General features: G+C 47.6%; 1 protein-coding gene and 1 long non-coding RNA gene across 5 annotated transcripts in view; one reads left to right on the plus strand and one right to left on the minus strand.

Moving 5' to 3' along the window:
* Positions 1 to 16,515, minus strand: part of LOC135917103 (RYamide receptor-like) — a 399,699-nt gene that overhangs the window by 313,197 nt on the left and 69,987 nt on the right. The window lies entirely within an intron of this gene.
* Positions 1 to 16,515, plus strand: part of LOC135917121 (uncharacterized) — a 90,514-nt gene that overhangs the window by 72,350 nt on the left and 1,649 nt on the right. For 3 of the 4 annotated variants that reach the window (XR_011514726.1, XR_010569190.1, XR_011514731.1), the window contains one exon: positions 163 to 303. The exons of the other annotated variant lie outside the window; for it this stretch is intronic. This is a non-coding gene — a long non-coding RNA (uncharacterized lncRNA). Of the gene's footprint in view, positions 1 to 162; positions 304 to 16,515 lie in introns of those variants that run through there. 4 annotated transcript variants of the gene reach the window in all.

Below are 16,515 nucleotides of genomic sequence, written 5' to 3' on the forward strand. Positions count from 1 at the left end.
GCTCCAGAATAGGTATGAACCACTGTGACACGAGATGTATAGAACACGTAAACTTTTTATATATTAATGCGAATGGTATTCGCAGCCAGACGCTTTACCGCTGCGCCACGAATGCCCAGCCGTAGTACCAGGTTCACACATGACGCGTTTTGGCGCGAACAGGAGCGCCACCGGTGGGATCTTGGAAGCCACGCAATAGGAGGGAGACTTCGCGGTCACCCTACTGGATGGCGCAGTTTGTCCAGAGCGAAGTGCCAGAGCGTCTCAGTGGTTGCAATACGGTGCGTCGCCGCATTGCTTGAATTCTAATCGCATTAAAGATAATCGTCGTGAGATTGATTCTGCCGGATTATTTTATGGCCGTCTTCCGGCTTTCGACAACTCAGTACAGCTACCCGCATGCCGACGTTGACACATTCAATTAATTTCTCTTAAACAAAGAAGAGAGACTGCAGACTATAGTATGCACTTCCAACTATAGCGTGAAAAAAAGTTGACAGTAGCATGTCGTAGGGAGAGAATGACCATTGCGGTAGGCAACAAATTGGTAGGGACGATAAAAAACATAGTATGTCTAGCTATAGTGAATGATTAGACTTCTCTAATAAAGAATTCGTCATTCGTAACGAACACAGAGCTTTTGTAAGCGAGAAAATGGCAAAAGAATAAAATCTGAGCGGTGTGACCTGTTGTGGACTATAGCACTTCTCCTGTGACGCCAGCACTGGATAATTCACGGAGAACGACTGCTATCTTCCGTCATTGCGAACCACACCGTTTTCGCGGTTTACAACCACCCAGGCGCCAGCACCACCCTCGCCCCCTCCTGCCGCCGAGACTCGAGCGCTATATGCGATAACCTGAACCCAAGCAGAGCAACCAACGCAGTGCGCTTCGCATATAGAGCTAAATGAAAAGCTTCTTAAAAACATAGCCTCTTCTTAGAAGGAGGTCACGTGGAGAGTACTACAACTCGTCCGTGTTGGCGCGGGAGTTTCAAATTTAGAAGCAGCAACGGGAAGTTCAGCAATTTTTTTTCTCTGCGACAAAGGGATATAATGGCACATAGAAAACAATGATAGACTTCTAAACAAATACTCTATCGATCTATCTCGCCTTAAGATTGTCCTTTAGTGTGCCTTTAAGCACGGAGAATTCTCAAGCAATCCACACGTCGACTACAAACGCCGGATCAATCCACACAGACAAAAAGAAACATCAAGGCAGTGGCAAAAATTAATACAGGAGGAATATGAAGGATATATATCCAAGAGAAGTATAACAAACATTATTGCACTAAGACACATAAACTAAGCATAAAGGAATCGGCCAAATTTCTACATCTGTGGCAATTAAAGAAAGTCGCAGTTTCGCCTGAAAGGCGCTGCATCGATTGCGATATTCCATTATTACGCAACTATACCAAGCAAGGATAGTAGCTTTAGCGGCCGTATAAGCTTGTAAACATTCGCTAACTAAATAAATTGACAAGCATGGCCAGACGTGCACACAGGACAACATGAACACATCTCACTCGACGACCGCGGGCACTCGCTGTCAAAACGATGGAGTGAGGGGGTGCGGCAGAGCGAATTGATCGACCTGCGGGCTGCCGCTCGCTTCAACGCGACCTAAGTAGCGAGAACGCAGCGCACATGAGTCTATCAGCCGGCGGTACACCTAGGCTCTGTACTCATCGCAGATCACTTTCAAGACAGGCTCCACGCAACCACGCTCAGCCGAATCAGACACAGCCGCCGCCGGAGTAGAACGTCCCCCATTCTCCCGGTACCTTACGCGCGATGGAAGATGGCGCGCTACCTCCCGACCTTCCTCCCTTGAGGGCGCGAGATCGTACCACCATTCTCGGCTCACCCTCGCACACTTTTACTCGCACAAACAGCTAACGGCGGGTGGCACAATGTTATCGTCCTTGAACTTTATACGGAACATCACGGCGATACCGACGGCAACGACGGCTGCAGTGATGCGCCTTGAGTGTCCGTATAATCGCTATCGAAATAAAACCTATATTCCTTCATCTCCAATGCACGTGTTTAGATACATCCTATTAGCCAAATATTATAGGCTTTCAGACATAGGAATCGCGAGAACATGCAAGCACTTCAACTTAAACTACATTATTTAGTAGCTTCGCTTCACGCGATAGCAATTTCTAGCGCTAAATAATAATAAATTATGGGGTTTTACGAGCCGTAATAACGATCTGATTATGACGCACGCCGTAGTGCGGGACTCCGGAAACTTGAATCACCTGGAATTCTTTGACGCGCACCTAAATATAAGTACACGGGTGTTTTCGCATATTGCCGCTATCGAAATGCCACCGCCATGGCCGGTATTCGGTCCCGCGACCTCGTGCTTAGCAGTCCAACACCATAGCCACTAAGAAACCAGGGCGGGTAACTTCTAACGCTGATGCACCAAAAGGAATGCAAAAATATAACACACTGTTCTATTCGTAGGTAGATGAAATCCTCGTCTGCTTAAAGTGTGTGTGTGCGCTTGCGCGTGCGTGCGCCTGTGCGTGCATGCAGGCCTTAATCCTTTTATTTGCATCACTTACTTCTTCATAGGAAGATTCACCGTGTCGTAAAATATCTCGCTTCATGCTAGATCGCTCATTCTGCACTTGCTCCGCCTAGATTTTTCTCATATCTATTCCTTTCTTTTTTCATTCGCGCTTTCTAATACTGCTCTTCCCTTCCGTCTCCTTCTTGCCACTGGCGGCTACATTTTGCACGCTTAACGTTGTGTATGCTCGCTCCGAGCCCCTCCTTCCTATGTCCTACGTAATCACTCCGCGCGATTTTGCCACCTTCCGTCTTTCTCCTCCTTTTCTATCCGTTTATGGAAAGCCTGACAGAGCTTACAACGTGAACGATAACAGAAAAAAAAGAAAGCGTTTGTAAACACAGCCCGCACGCGTCTTCCCCGCGTCCGGGCTGCCTTTTACCACTAGAGCGCATGCGAGAATTTCACTTTTGATGAAACTCAACATTACAACTTCTTCATCATTGGATGAGCACGCGCGGAAGGGAACATCACTGCCCGACTTCGTCAAACCTTGGGAAAGAAACACTTTGCGTAGATGATCCACGTGCAGTTAGGAGAGAGAGAGAGAATGAAATGGGTCGCGATGTGAGGTAGTCCCTTTCTTCCAGCAGTCAATTCTCATTTGGCTTTATTCAAACATACCTCAACATTTACACAGGGAAAAATAGTAGAGTAGTGTGGGGGAAAAGAAGATGTAAGGGCTGTATGAAAAGTAAATTTCATGGCAAAATGTCCAAAGGCAACGAGTAGCAGTTGTTGCTGTTCTGGTTTCTGACTTGAGCGTTCGTTCGCAGATGGAAGTCTAGAGCGTGAACTACAGCATCCCCCACCCCCTCCCCACCATACCCTGTACGCATACTTTTCATACGCCACTGTTCTATTTTACAACGACGACGCTTTCAGCACTGCCAATTAGTCTGTACTTTAGCACAAAGAGTGCGCACAATGTCGCGGTGAGCGAGGAGAATAAGAACAGTGTGCTTAAATTTATACGCTATTACATTGAGAGGTCTGTGGACTTTCGAGATACCGCTGAGTATAGACAATACACATGCTTTGCACTGACTTCGTTGTGGCCACCATTTGGGGTACACTAGCAAGCCCACATGCTGCGCAAACAATAAACGTGACAGCGAAACAACACAACAGGTGCGTCTTGCACCGATCGACAAGCTCATAATGGTGAAAACCCCGTGAAATACGGTAACCATCAAAAATGAAAGCAATGTAAGGCTTATAATGCGGCGAACTGATGTTATTGTGCCTCCGTGCTCGTATACTAGCACGGTCCGTAGGCTGCGTCCATGATCTCACGTGAAAACTATCTATAGTGCAGGTGCAGCTTTTATGACGTGATTTATTTATTTTTTATGCCTAGAGGAGTAGTGTGCCAACTGGCACTATTGTTGGTCAAATTTGAACCTGCTACACTGCCCGACTTACGAAGAAACCCGGCGATCGATCCCAAAAATGCTTGGCACTAAAGGTTGTCTAAACCGGGCAGGGCTGTTTCAAGCTATAGACCTGCCTGGCGCGCAAAGTCTACCTCGGACAGTGCTGCACGGTATAGTGATGCGCGGGAAGAACTAAGATATCAACGATTAGGAGGGGTCCTTGATGGACGAACACCAGTGCAGCGTCCAGTGTGGATAGGTCGCACTCCACTATATGCGAAGGTGTTCTTCAATCAAGAACCGTGTGAACAGGTTTGCAGATTAGGCTCGTTACTAACTGTCGTCTAGCCCATAGATTTTGTCGTGTTGCACGGCTTGAGCCGACACAATGCGTGGTTGCGAATGTTGCGGACGACGAAGACGATCTTTGGATCTGTGCGGTCGAGTGGGTTGCCTTGTTAAAGCGGATGGTGCCGGTTACTGCGAATATACTGACGTGCGCTATGCTGCCAACTATGTAGCGTTAATGGCTACTTTCCCCCATGCCCTTTTTTCTTTGCGCCCCTATTGCTTCTGCCTGCTCTGCCAACATTATGAAATGGGATGCTACGGTCGGGACGTTGGGAAGAGATGAGATAAAACGTGTCTGCGTGCATGACCGGCCACGTGCATACTATTTAGGGCTATTTCATGTGTGACGACGCGCGTATAACTACGAAATGGTTACACGTGCTGCCGCATTGCTTGACCGCTGTCACTCCGAAATGAGCCCATTCTCTGGAGTGCATGTAGCACGTTAGTACAGAGAAACCTGACAATTTGTGTACATGTCGGGTAAAGGCTTTTTTTGCTTCTTTCTTTAAGAGCTTCACCGGCCCATTCCAGGACCTCAGCAAGATGCGCATTTTTATGGCTTTTGTCCCCTCGTTGTCCAGGAAATGACCGGCGTGTAGCGCGCGGTATGGGAACCACATCATTAGTTTCGCAGATAATCTCTGCAAGAGACTGCGCTCTCTATGTATATTTATCTACCCAAGTGTGATCTGGGTTCTGCGTAACGTTTTGCTCGGCGAGCGCGTAAAGCAATAGTCACCATTGTGCTTATCTACCTTGTCAACTAATTAGGTATACTACAGCAGAAATGCCTTGCCCAGACATGCTCAATCACCTCGCCTATACACTTTTAATTCCATAACGCGAAGCAAGCGCGTTACGCCTTAAGCAAGCTTGCAATATGCGTAAGAATTGACCACGCATAGTAAACACACTTCTTAGCCGTGAATCCCGCGGCGGGTAACATCTTGCGAAAGCGTGATTGGAAGTAACTTCTTGCACGCTTAGTTTACGCGTGCATTTTGGCCACTCCAGCCAATCATGTCTGCCAAATATGGGTGCAGTTTCGATGTCACTCTTGCAAGCATGACTTCATTCGAATATGCTGGGCTTGCAGTAGCCGGATTGTTAGCTTCTTTGCAGTAAAGCCTCACTGGAAGGCCCACTTTAATGCAGATACAGCATTGCGGTGCACTGTCATAATTTCCAGTTCTAAAAAGGGTTTGAATTGAATTCTGAGGTCTTACGTGCCAGAGCCGCGTTATGATTATGAGGTACGCCGTAATGCGGGCACCGGATTAAATGATCACCTGATCATTTTGATCAACTTACACCCAATGCACGGTGCACGGGCGTTATTGCATTTCGCCCAAATCGAAATACGGCTGCCGCGGCAGGGATTTGATTGCACGCCCTCGGACTACACTAGGGACTAGAGTCACTAGAGTGCAATGCCCTAATGCCCTAGTGCAATGCCCTAGAAACACGCCTTGGTAGCGGAGTAAACCAAGGAAGGTTTCTAGAAAGCAGTGCTTTGGAGTTCAAAGCTCCGATAGCTATAGAGCAGCGATATTTTAACTCGTGGGTTCATCGTCGAGATGGTTCTAAGCAAAAGAATACAGAAAGCCTGTACATTCACGTGGAGCTGGGAGTTCCCGTTCCGCAGTAATTTCAACAAGTAATCCCAACCGCCTTCAGCGCTTTGTTTAGATAACTTCATCTGCTGCCCTCAGCAACGCTATACTTCTTTTGATAACGTTACAATACTGCAATAAGTTTTACAAGCTGTCGGCACACGGCGACTTTCTGAGAAATTGTTCGTCCGTAGGGCCACCCTCAATTCTTGCCGCAAGGCGTAGGGACCCTTGCGTCTGATGAGATATTATTCGCAATGAGAATGTATCAGACACACCACCTCTGGTGAATTGTATTGTGAGGAATTTAGCCCTTTCTCTCAAGTCCACGAAACGTATTCAACTCTGCTAGGCGGTTGTCTAATGTAATTCACTTCAGCGTTGCCCATGTTTCTTAATAAGAAATTTGGACTCGGTCTTGACTATAAAGCTTCCTTTCAATGCTTGAAATAATATTGCACCTTTGTGCTCGGTGAATTCAGATTCGAACAACACGCGACTAATAGTCTGAGTTAGCCTCGGTGAGTTAGAACGGGTCAGCGTGAACGCGAGGGACTCCGAGTAGATGGGAGTCTGTCTCCAGTTAGCACATCTAAGTACTAAACTATATATGTGAATACCAGTGCGTCAAAGGGAGTTCCGTAGCCAATGTGAGTGTAAGTATGGAGTCGAAGTACGTCCGAGTGGGTCATTGTCTGAGTTTGTATAATTCTCACTGAATCTGAATAGAATTAGGTTGCCTATGTTTTGCCAAAGCCACGGGGCTGCACGCGTGTCCGAATACGCGTGACACAATTGCTTTGTGCACTACAAGATTGGTCCGCCAGTATCCCAGTAAGCATGAGTAATTAAGGATAATAGTTTTGTCGGCTGTATAAGCTTGTAAACATATGCATACTAACTAAATTAACAAGCATGGTGAAACTCGCGCACAAGCAAACATTAACACATCTCACTCGATCACTGCGGAAACACGCTGTCGAAACGCTGGAGCGAGGAAGCGCGGCAGCAGCAGCGAGCGAATTGACATTCGTGCTGCGCCTCGTATCAACGCGAACTAAGGCGCAGAAACACAGCGCGTGGCGAAATGTGTCCCCGTCGCAGATGGCTTTGAAAATACAGTGGCCGGCCCGGAGTAGAACGCCTCCTAGCCCCTCCGTACCCTCCACCTGGAGTCTCGCGCGACAGAAAACGGCGCGCTTCCTCCCCACTTCCCTCCCTTGCGTGGGCGAGATTGAGCTGCGATAGCCTGCTCACCCTCGCGCGCCTTCTCTCGCACATACAGCATAGGGCCGGCGGCGACAATTTTATCGCCCTTAGACTTTATACGGAACCTCATGGCGACGGCGTCACCAACCACATAAATGTGCCTGGAGTGTCTATATAATTGTTATCGCAATAATAAATACCTGAATTTGTCGGTGGCATACTTCTCGGGCAAGTGCACTTACGCAAATTCATATACATATACTGTCACCACCGAATCTTTGTTGGTGACACGACAGAAGGCCCACTCGCAACGGCGATGCACTGGATTACTTAGAAGAACTGGCAATCTCCATGCACATTGTTTCGAATTTTAGCAAAACTGGAAGAAAATATAAGACAACATGAACACAAAGTTGGCCTCTTGCCGTTTTTGCGTTTTTACACGCATAACTTACAAGCAGCGTTCACAGAGGGAAGCCAAAAGCAGGTAGAGTAAAAAAAATTGAAGGCGGCTTGCAGGGTGCTTCGAGCTCGCATCTCAGTTGCTGCAGGGCAGTCGCGACTGCCGCCAAAGCACGACTAATACAAAAATGCAGGCCGCATTTTCGTCGGAACAATAGGGTCCCGCCCGAAGCCTCAGCGGGTGCAGCGGCCGCTTTTGCTTCCGGGCAACCATTTCACTCTGCGAAGGGCGTGGACGCGTGGATGCGAAAGCCTCGGTGACCTTGAGCCAGATTACTAGATACGGTGCGGCAATATATGGTGGCAACGCGCCGCTGAGGCCGTCGTCACTAGCCCGCCGAGCGCGCGCCTGGCAATGACAGGGCCTCGAAAAGCGATGGGACATCGCTCGCATCGTCGAACATCGTCTGCGACGCCCTTCACTGCTAGTGCATTGAGTGTTGTTGCCTTCCTTTCTCGCGACACACCCTGAACATACAGCCGAGATTGTTCGTCGTTTGGTGGAAAACGGCTCGTTTTCTGTCAAACCATAATGAATAGACGAAAAGCGGTGCACTTTCGCTCAAATCGAGCAGCAATAACATATTTGTGTAGATGTGTAAGAGTCGCATGTAAACTGCAGTGACTTAAAAACAAGCACACAGGATATCCGGTCTGGTATTCCTCCCTGTCCGATGCTATAGCTAAGGCCTCAAAATCAGCTTGACATCGGCACAATCACGTGGGGAGAGCATATAAGAAAGTGCAGCAGCGCGGAGAAAGTTGCGAGGAAAAAAAAATCACGAAAGGCGCTTGGAATGCACAAGCACGCCTTTTTTTTTTTAGTAAATTACAATGCCAGCAACCGGAAAAGCTGTGATGACACGCGCGCGCACGCAAACCGACACAGACAACAAACACACCCGCACAAAGTGTACTATGCATATGTCTGAGCACGTCCTGCGTTTGTACTGTGTGTATACTAGAATCAGTATACCTGTACAGTCTTGCGTCAACTACACCTGGTGCAAGCTAGTCGGCGGTGTTGTGCTCAAACATGTCGGCACGCAAGAACCCATACTGGTCTGGCTGTATGGCTGCCGTAACATTGTTAAACATGGGCGCCTGCCGATCAAGCTTTGTTCGAAGGAAGGAGGCAGTTCTTGGCTCATATGCATGACGACAACTGTAGTTCCCAGAATGCCGCACACGTTTCGAGAAAGCGAGAGCGCACCGCTTCAGCCACCTAAATTCCTTCTGGCGATGGCCTGCCATTCCGCCAGTTCTTGCATGCACGCTTTCGCGTTCAATTATTCACTGACTGAGAGCAGCGGTGTGTCTTCTATTCATGTTCATGCATACGGCTGTAAGTTTTCTTACAGGTGAATGTTTTCATGCGTGCGTGTGTGTTTGTGCACACTGAGCATAAAATGGAAGCGCGCTCCTTTTTTTCCGCTCTCATTGGATTTGCGGACTGTATAGGCGAGGAAGCAAGAAAAATATTCAGTGGGTCTGTCAACGTCTAAAGTGACCGTAGAAAATTTTCGCCCACATCTATCCGCTTCCCTCTGTAGTAGAAATGAACACAGAAACGCTGGTCTCAAGGATTACTTTGTGGGCCGTTGGGGTGTGTTTTGTGTAGGTTGTGCATCTGTCGTGCACTACGAATATGACTTCATTTTTCATCATACCGAGCTGAAGTACCACGCTCCAACCTCTCCAAGATTCATAAAAGAGACTCTCTCTCTCTCTGAGACTCGATGCGGCTGAACTCACGACAAAATGTTCACTGAAGAGTCAGAACAGTCCAATGCAACAACATTGACCTTTCAAAATTTATGGAACGCAAAGTCTGCCAACGATAACGAAAAAAGAAAGGAAGACAACGATGTACACATATACTTAAATACACCTTTAAGCGCGTCCATGATTTTCACCCTCTCAGCTCTGCTGCTTTTTATGGTTTTATTCCTACAGCGGCTTTGTACTTGTGGCACTCCAAATGCTATTCATTACTTGGAAGTGCTTTTTCCCTACACAGGCAGTCTATTCTTCTTTTAGGTTTCGTGTATAATTATGATACAGTCCAGCCCACTTATAACAGCCGCAGATATAACGAACGCTCGCTTAGTACGAACGAGGGAGGTGCTACCGTCAAAATATATATTGGGGCAACGGCACAGTGTCTCACATAGAACGAACTGTTGTGGCCTCAACACTCGGTTAGAGTGAACGCGAAGCTGTCGGGCCCCTGTAGTTGAGCGAGCCGGCGGTGTTTGGATGGATGGAACTCACCGCGGAGTGCATAGAAAATTGCTTCCGCAAGGCGGGTTTTATGGGCCCAGGCACCAAGGACGCCATAGATTACCCACCAGAAGGCCGGTCGCACGAGGACTTGTGGCAACGCGTCGTTGACACGCAGCTGGCCGGACCTGACGTTGCCTGGGACGATTTCGTTTCTGCTGATGACGACGCCGACATTGCGGAGCCATGCACTGACGAAGCTATTGTGCGTGAAGTGCGAGCACTTTCGACTGCCCAGAGACCGACAAGGACGATGACGAGGATGCTGCTCTACCGCCGGTTGCTGTGAACGCTTCAACCACGATCGGTTACATTGCGTCGCTTAAGGAACTCGTGTGCAGCAGAGGCCTTGGCGATGAACATATTACCGCGCTGGAAAAATTAGAAACGGCAGTGATGCGATCAGCTTTGAAGAAGCAGACATGCATCACGGACTTTTTTCAAAAATAAAGTGAACTTTCGTCTCGCTCGCTCTTTTTTCCCGTATTATAGGTGGTCCACTTAGTACGAACTTTGGATACAACGAACAAATGCCACGTGACGATCAAGTTCGTTATATGTGGGCTGGACTGTATAGGACGCATTTTGCATCGCGAGGTTTTAACGCCGCGCACACAGCTTAGGCGTTGCTATATGTGTGCTATATACGACACGGTGAATTTCTAGTACCGCGATGCTGGAAAAAATGTGTCACATGTCCAGGGCCTTTTGGTGCTACACTTCAATGAGTGTACACGTGGCTTCAAAACAGTGTGCACGGTACGCGCGTTCATGATATGCGCAACGCGTGAACTAATTTTCGGAAACTGGCAAACAAATTCGTCGCTAACTCAAGCGCGGCATCATGAAACAACAAAAAGGAAGCAAACCCAGCCACGCGATAAATTACGGCTGCCAACCCAATTCCGTCGTCAAAGCGTGGTTCAGTGGCGCGCAGTGTGGCCGCTACAGTAGACGCAAACCGACCAACGACAGAATGCTGTCAAATGGTCGCGACAGCAGATAGCACACACACAAAGTGTTCAAAAGCGCGGTCACGAATGCGCTTCTTATAATGTAGCGATAGATCGGTATTTGAAGCAGTAACACAGGCTTAAGTTGCAGTGTTTGTATCTGCCCGAGTTGTAGTTTAGTTAGCAGCTAGCAGTCTGAAAACAACCTTAGCTACACACATATACCCGCGCGCACACACGTGGCACTGTTATGGCTTTCAATTTCGATTCATGGCACGTCGCTACTACTTAGCATGCGTCCCATTTTTTTTTATTTCACTCCTTGCTTAGTTATGGGTATGATGGCAATCTTAATATAAGCAAACCAGAAAAACTAGATAATATTGGATGGCTCACCATCGCCCTATACAAGACCTTCACTGGGTAGTTTGCCATGAGTATACGTACCCTGGATTACGGCAATCGCGTTATGCTAAATAAAAAAAACCCTAATGTTTCAATGAGACATAGATTTTGCACACCGTAACCTACTTTGCATTCGTAATGTGCAAGCTCTAACGTTTCTCCTACACAATATGGCAGGCCTGAAAAGAGCGAGCAGCGAGGCACGGAGGCAAATGGGAAGCATAAAAGTCACTATTTTGGTTCTGACGCTCGCAGTGCAACTTTCTTCGGCTTCCTTATCGACTGTGTGAACAGAGTGATAAAAGCCATCGTTCGCAACAAAACATATGACGACAGAGATTGTCGTGTTTAAGACGCGTAAGCTTCCGGCGCTACGCACCCTTTATTACAACGCCTCGCACTTAACAATGGATCGGTTAAGGGGCCGAATTCACAAAGCTTTTCGTTCGGAACTGCCCTTTCCCAGTGGCCGGCTGCCGTCGCTAATGATATGTCCAGCCTCAGAATTGGCAGGGATTCTCGGCTACGAGCAATTTTAGCGCAGGAGCTTATTGTGTTGCATGCGGGCACAGAGCCCGTATTCACAAAGAAGTTCTAACGCTACAAGTGTTCATATCAGCATGTACCAGCCAATCATGATGAAAGACATATTTTTAGGAATGCAGGCTACCACTGGAAAAGAGCACTTAGGAATGAGGGCAGATATTTAGAAAAAGCTGTTACGCTAGAATTGTCCGTAAGGCAAACATTTCTTGCGGATCCTAACGGCAGACATATCATTAGAAAAGGCAGCCGAACAATGGCAAACAACACTTACGAATTAAAATCATTTCAAATACGGGCCCAGATGCTTGCGCCATTAATGCGAAAGTCCAGTTGTAGAAAAACAAAGCTGGCTTCAACCATCGCCACCCACGCGGGCCATATATGTTTGTAGTCACACTTAATGCATCCTTGCTACTATAGCGACAAGGCGACATCACTGCACTATGTGCACGAATGACAAAGCCGCTGAACGCTGCATCCGAAGGAAAAGAAAAGGCAAGCGAGGACAGACAAGAGACTAAACAGTGAACGACGGCTTGGACAGAGGAAATCTCGGATCGGGACCATCGCGGAGACAAATTCGATCACGGTCTGGAAGCCTCCTCCGAGATTCCCCGAAGAAATTCCAGAAGGTGATTTTGAGGCTCCTTCTGTATACTGAAACAGTATGCCTCAAAGGGAGAACGGGCAAGGCAATGAGCCGTCATCCTTTGTACCCGTGTACACGTCGGTGCCCGAAGGAACGACGTATTAGATGCAGCAGTTCGAGGCCAGGCCATTTGCGTGAGCTGAGCCTGCACTGGGTGACACGACTGTCGGTGTGTATAAAGTATACGCACGAGCCACTGCGGACACATTTTATTGCCGCTGCCGCTGGTGAGCAGAGGGAAATTCCTTTACCTACAGCGACAATCCGAGACTCGAGACTCGGATGGAGGTGGCATTTCGCCGCAGTTTGGGGGGGAGTCAATGAAGAGGACGAAAAGGAGCGGCGACGTTGGATAATTTCGCGCCCGCTTACGTCGACCGACATGCCGCTAGGCCCACTATATGGTGATGTTCTCGTGGAGAGCAACGGGATGTATGCGAACAGGCGCTGGAACGAAGCACGCATGGTACGGCAATTGCTAACATTTTTTCTCGTGTGAGAGATACTGCCGCCATCCGTATAGAAGTCAGACAGTGATCACACCGGGATGCAATCTGCATGACAAAGGTGAAGTCATATCTACGCAATGAGATTGCAGTGCCTCATATACACGATGTCCTAACTATCGTGCGCCATCGTGCGCCAAGAGTTAAAAAAATATGCAGATGCCGCCTAGCTAGACACGACCAGTGTAATGTTGTTTGCCGTCGCTAGGAGATACTGAGATTATCTTTGCATTCCGACTAACTAGACAATTAGTCTTAATTAATTTGTCAACTTCTCAAATATTATAATTAGATGAAAAGTGTCAATGAAAAAATTGTACAGCAACATGAAAAACTCCCGATACATCTTTTTGTTGCTCTATACGTGCTACATAAAAGTGTTTTTCTGAGCGTGAGAGCAGCCCCCGAGTACACGCAAAATTGCCGCGCGACTGGCCGCTCGAGGCACTATGCGTGTATTCGCGGGTTTCTTTCACGCTCGGAAAAACACTTTTATCTAGCACGTATTGAGCAACAGAAAACTGTATTCGGATTGTTTCATGTCGCTCTACTATTTCCTCATTGACACTTTTCATCTAATTTTAATGTTTCCGAAGTTGATTAATTATGTCAGAGTAATTATCTAATTAGGTAGAATGCAAATTAATTGTTTTAGTATCTCCAATCAACGGAAAACAACAATTACCTTTGTTCTGTCCACCTACGTGGCATTTTCATATTTTTAAATTTTACTACATGATAGTTCGGATACCCTGCACACGACTGGGAATTATTCACCATGGTGGTATGTGCTGCTGACGCACAATATATATTTACATGCATCGATGAGGCTTATTCTTTTTTTTTTTTTTTGAACTGAGGCCAAGATTACGAACTTCACCATATGCACGCGGGGTGACACTTTCTGATGGCGTAAGCATCTTTCACACGATCTTGCAAAAAAAAAAGGATAATGAGGAGGGTGGCCAGGCATTGTGCCCACAGCCATTAGCATGTCGTATTTGTCATAGAAGCAGGTAATCATTTCCTGCAGCCTACTTAACACGACACCATCGTCCCTGCTTCTTGGGTTGCTTGTCGCATACTGTGGGAAAAAAATGTCCAATGTTCACTGCCGCCGGAGCCTGCGTGCTTTTGTTAGCCGAAATATTGTCGCACTTCTTAGCACGGCAACTATACTTAAAGCAATTAACAGACTATACGGCTATACAGAATATACTTGTGCAAATAATTTTCGCTCCATACTTGTTGCTTTAACTGCAGAAAACAACTGAAACTTGATGCTCTTATCTTATGTATTTTCCTCTTAATCATATTGCTGCTTCTTATGCCTTCCTACGACACCAGTTCTGCAAGACAAACTATCACAACACTTCTCTGAAAGACTCGGGTCTGTGGTGAAGCTGTGTGGCGCAAAGCGAAGCGGGGCAAGGAACACAGAAACACGGGGGGGGCAAGGGCTTACTGCCAACTGAAATTTTATTGTCTGATATAAGATTTTTTTATTTAAAAAGAAAAACAAGTAAAAAATATGACATAAAAACCAAAGATGTCATCACCGCACACTGGTCGCGGTGGCGCTGTGGCAGTAAGCGCCTGTCCTCGTGTTTTTGTGCGCCTCGTCCCGCTTCGCGCTGCACCACAGAGCCTCATGGAAAACCAACTAGCCGAAACCTTCCCCCTTTTATGGTAACGTATGTCTTGAAATAAATAACAATAAGAAAGCAGTGACGTAAGCTAACAATAACGGAGGCAAGAATAAAGAGCTGCTCCGAGCCCTTTCCATGCTATTTTAAGTTAACAGTGTCATTACTGAAACGTTAGATAAATCATATACGTTAATTCTTAAAGGGACACTAAAGCGAAAGAATAAATCAGTTTAGACTAATTAAGCATTGTTTCAGAACCCTGCAGGCAGTCATTTCAAAAATATAGTTTGATTATTAGATGAGAAAATGAAGGTCCAAGTATCAGTACTTTAATTTCGCGCCGAAACCCCAGTGCCGGTACGTGAGCGTGACGTCAGGGATTCCAAAGTATGTTTTCGCATTTGGGCAGCGTTGGCTGAGTAAAGGTTCCCGAAACTTGAAATGTTTAATATTTGGTTCCCTTAGAGCACAATGTAGTGAATCTGTACCACGATATATAATTAGTAGGCCCTAGAAGATGCCATAAAACTCCATGACGTCACAGCCCCCAGGAGCGGGAACTTAAGTAGGCGTCGTCACCCGTATTTCGTTCTTGCGCTTTTTCTGGCTTACCAAACGTCTTATCGTTGCAAGAGTGGTGTTTTTGGTGTTGTAGAAAGGTAATTTACTGATGCAGAAGAAATCATTTTTCACTTCAGTGTCCCTTTAAGATGTGTCTGAGTTCGGCTCCGTTACTGGCTTCAGAAATGAGCAAGAGAAACAGGTCATGTGGGTGACACGCACTTGCATCGGTGACGGCTCCTATAGCATATACCCGATGTGTGTTCAGTTGCGCAGCTTATTTGCCGTTCTTAACGACAGGCTGGCACATTCCCGCATGGCACCCTGCTACACGCCATGTACCCTACGAGCTATACACACAAATGCGCCTTCTGCTCTACGCCCAATACCCTCTACCACATGGTATGGGAATGTCTACAACACCCATCGACACCGCCCATCACCGGACCAACCGTCGAGCAGTGGGAGGCCCAGCTGACAAGCTCGAGCCCTGAAGACCAGCATCGCCTGGTGAGCAGGGCCAAGCTATCAGCTCAGGCCCACGGCATCCTGGACTAGGGACTCCGCCCACCTCGGACGATTTTACCGTCGGCTCATTTCTACTAATAAAGTTTCTTCCTCCTCCTCCTTGCTTATGTGCTCAATGACAGTTTCATTGTTGTGGCGTGGTGTACACATGCATAAGACGAGCAAGTATAGTTGAATTTCAGTGCGGGAGTCCTGGCTTCGCCAGCTTATAGAGCCGTATACGCGTATGCCCGGCGGCGCGGTACTCAATATTGAGTCGTGATGTCCAAAAGAACAGGAAGAACGACCGCGGTGCCTACGGGCGCTTGCTCGCTGCTCATTTGGCGGCGACGAATGGCTTGCTGAGTGCTGCCTGCCATTGGCCGCGCAGGTAAAAGCGCTTGCTCCTTGCTTCCGCGCGCAAGCCCCCGGGGAGGAGCAATGGTAGCAGAAATGAAGCCGTGCGCAAATGTGTCCGCTGCGTCCACGCGGCCGCTATGTACGAGACTGTCGTAGGGGCAGCTCGTTTACCCGTTTACGCGACGAATCTGTTTGTGAAAGCTGCGATGGTCCTGCTTGTCTTCGCCGTGTGCAACGTGTATGAACAAGCGTAGCCTCCTGTGTGACATGGCGCAGAGAGACTCCTTGCCGCAATAAGCGCGAGCGCTGCCAGGTGAACTCCCTGCAGCTTTTTCCCCAAGAGAAGCGCGCCTTGTCTGTGCATGGTATCACATAGGTCGATGACTTGGAAATGATATTTCGGAGTGGCGGTCAATGACCGAGAACCAGCGTCCAGTATTTTCATTGTACTGCAAAAGAAAGCGAAATATAACGCCCCGAGCGGCCC

Source organism: Dermacentor albipictus, chromosome 1 (assembly GCF_038994185.2).
Source record: "Dermacentor albipictus isolate Rhodes 1998 colony chromosome 1, USDA_Dalb.pri_finalv2, whole genome shotgun sequence".
NCBI classification, from domain to species: domain Eukaryota; kingdom Metazoa; phylum Arthropoda; class Arachnida; order Ixodida; family Ixodidae; genus Dermacentor; species Dermacentor albipictus.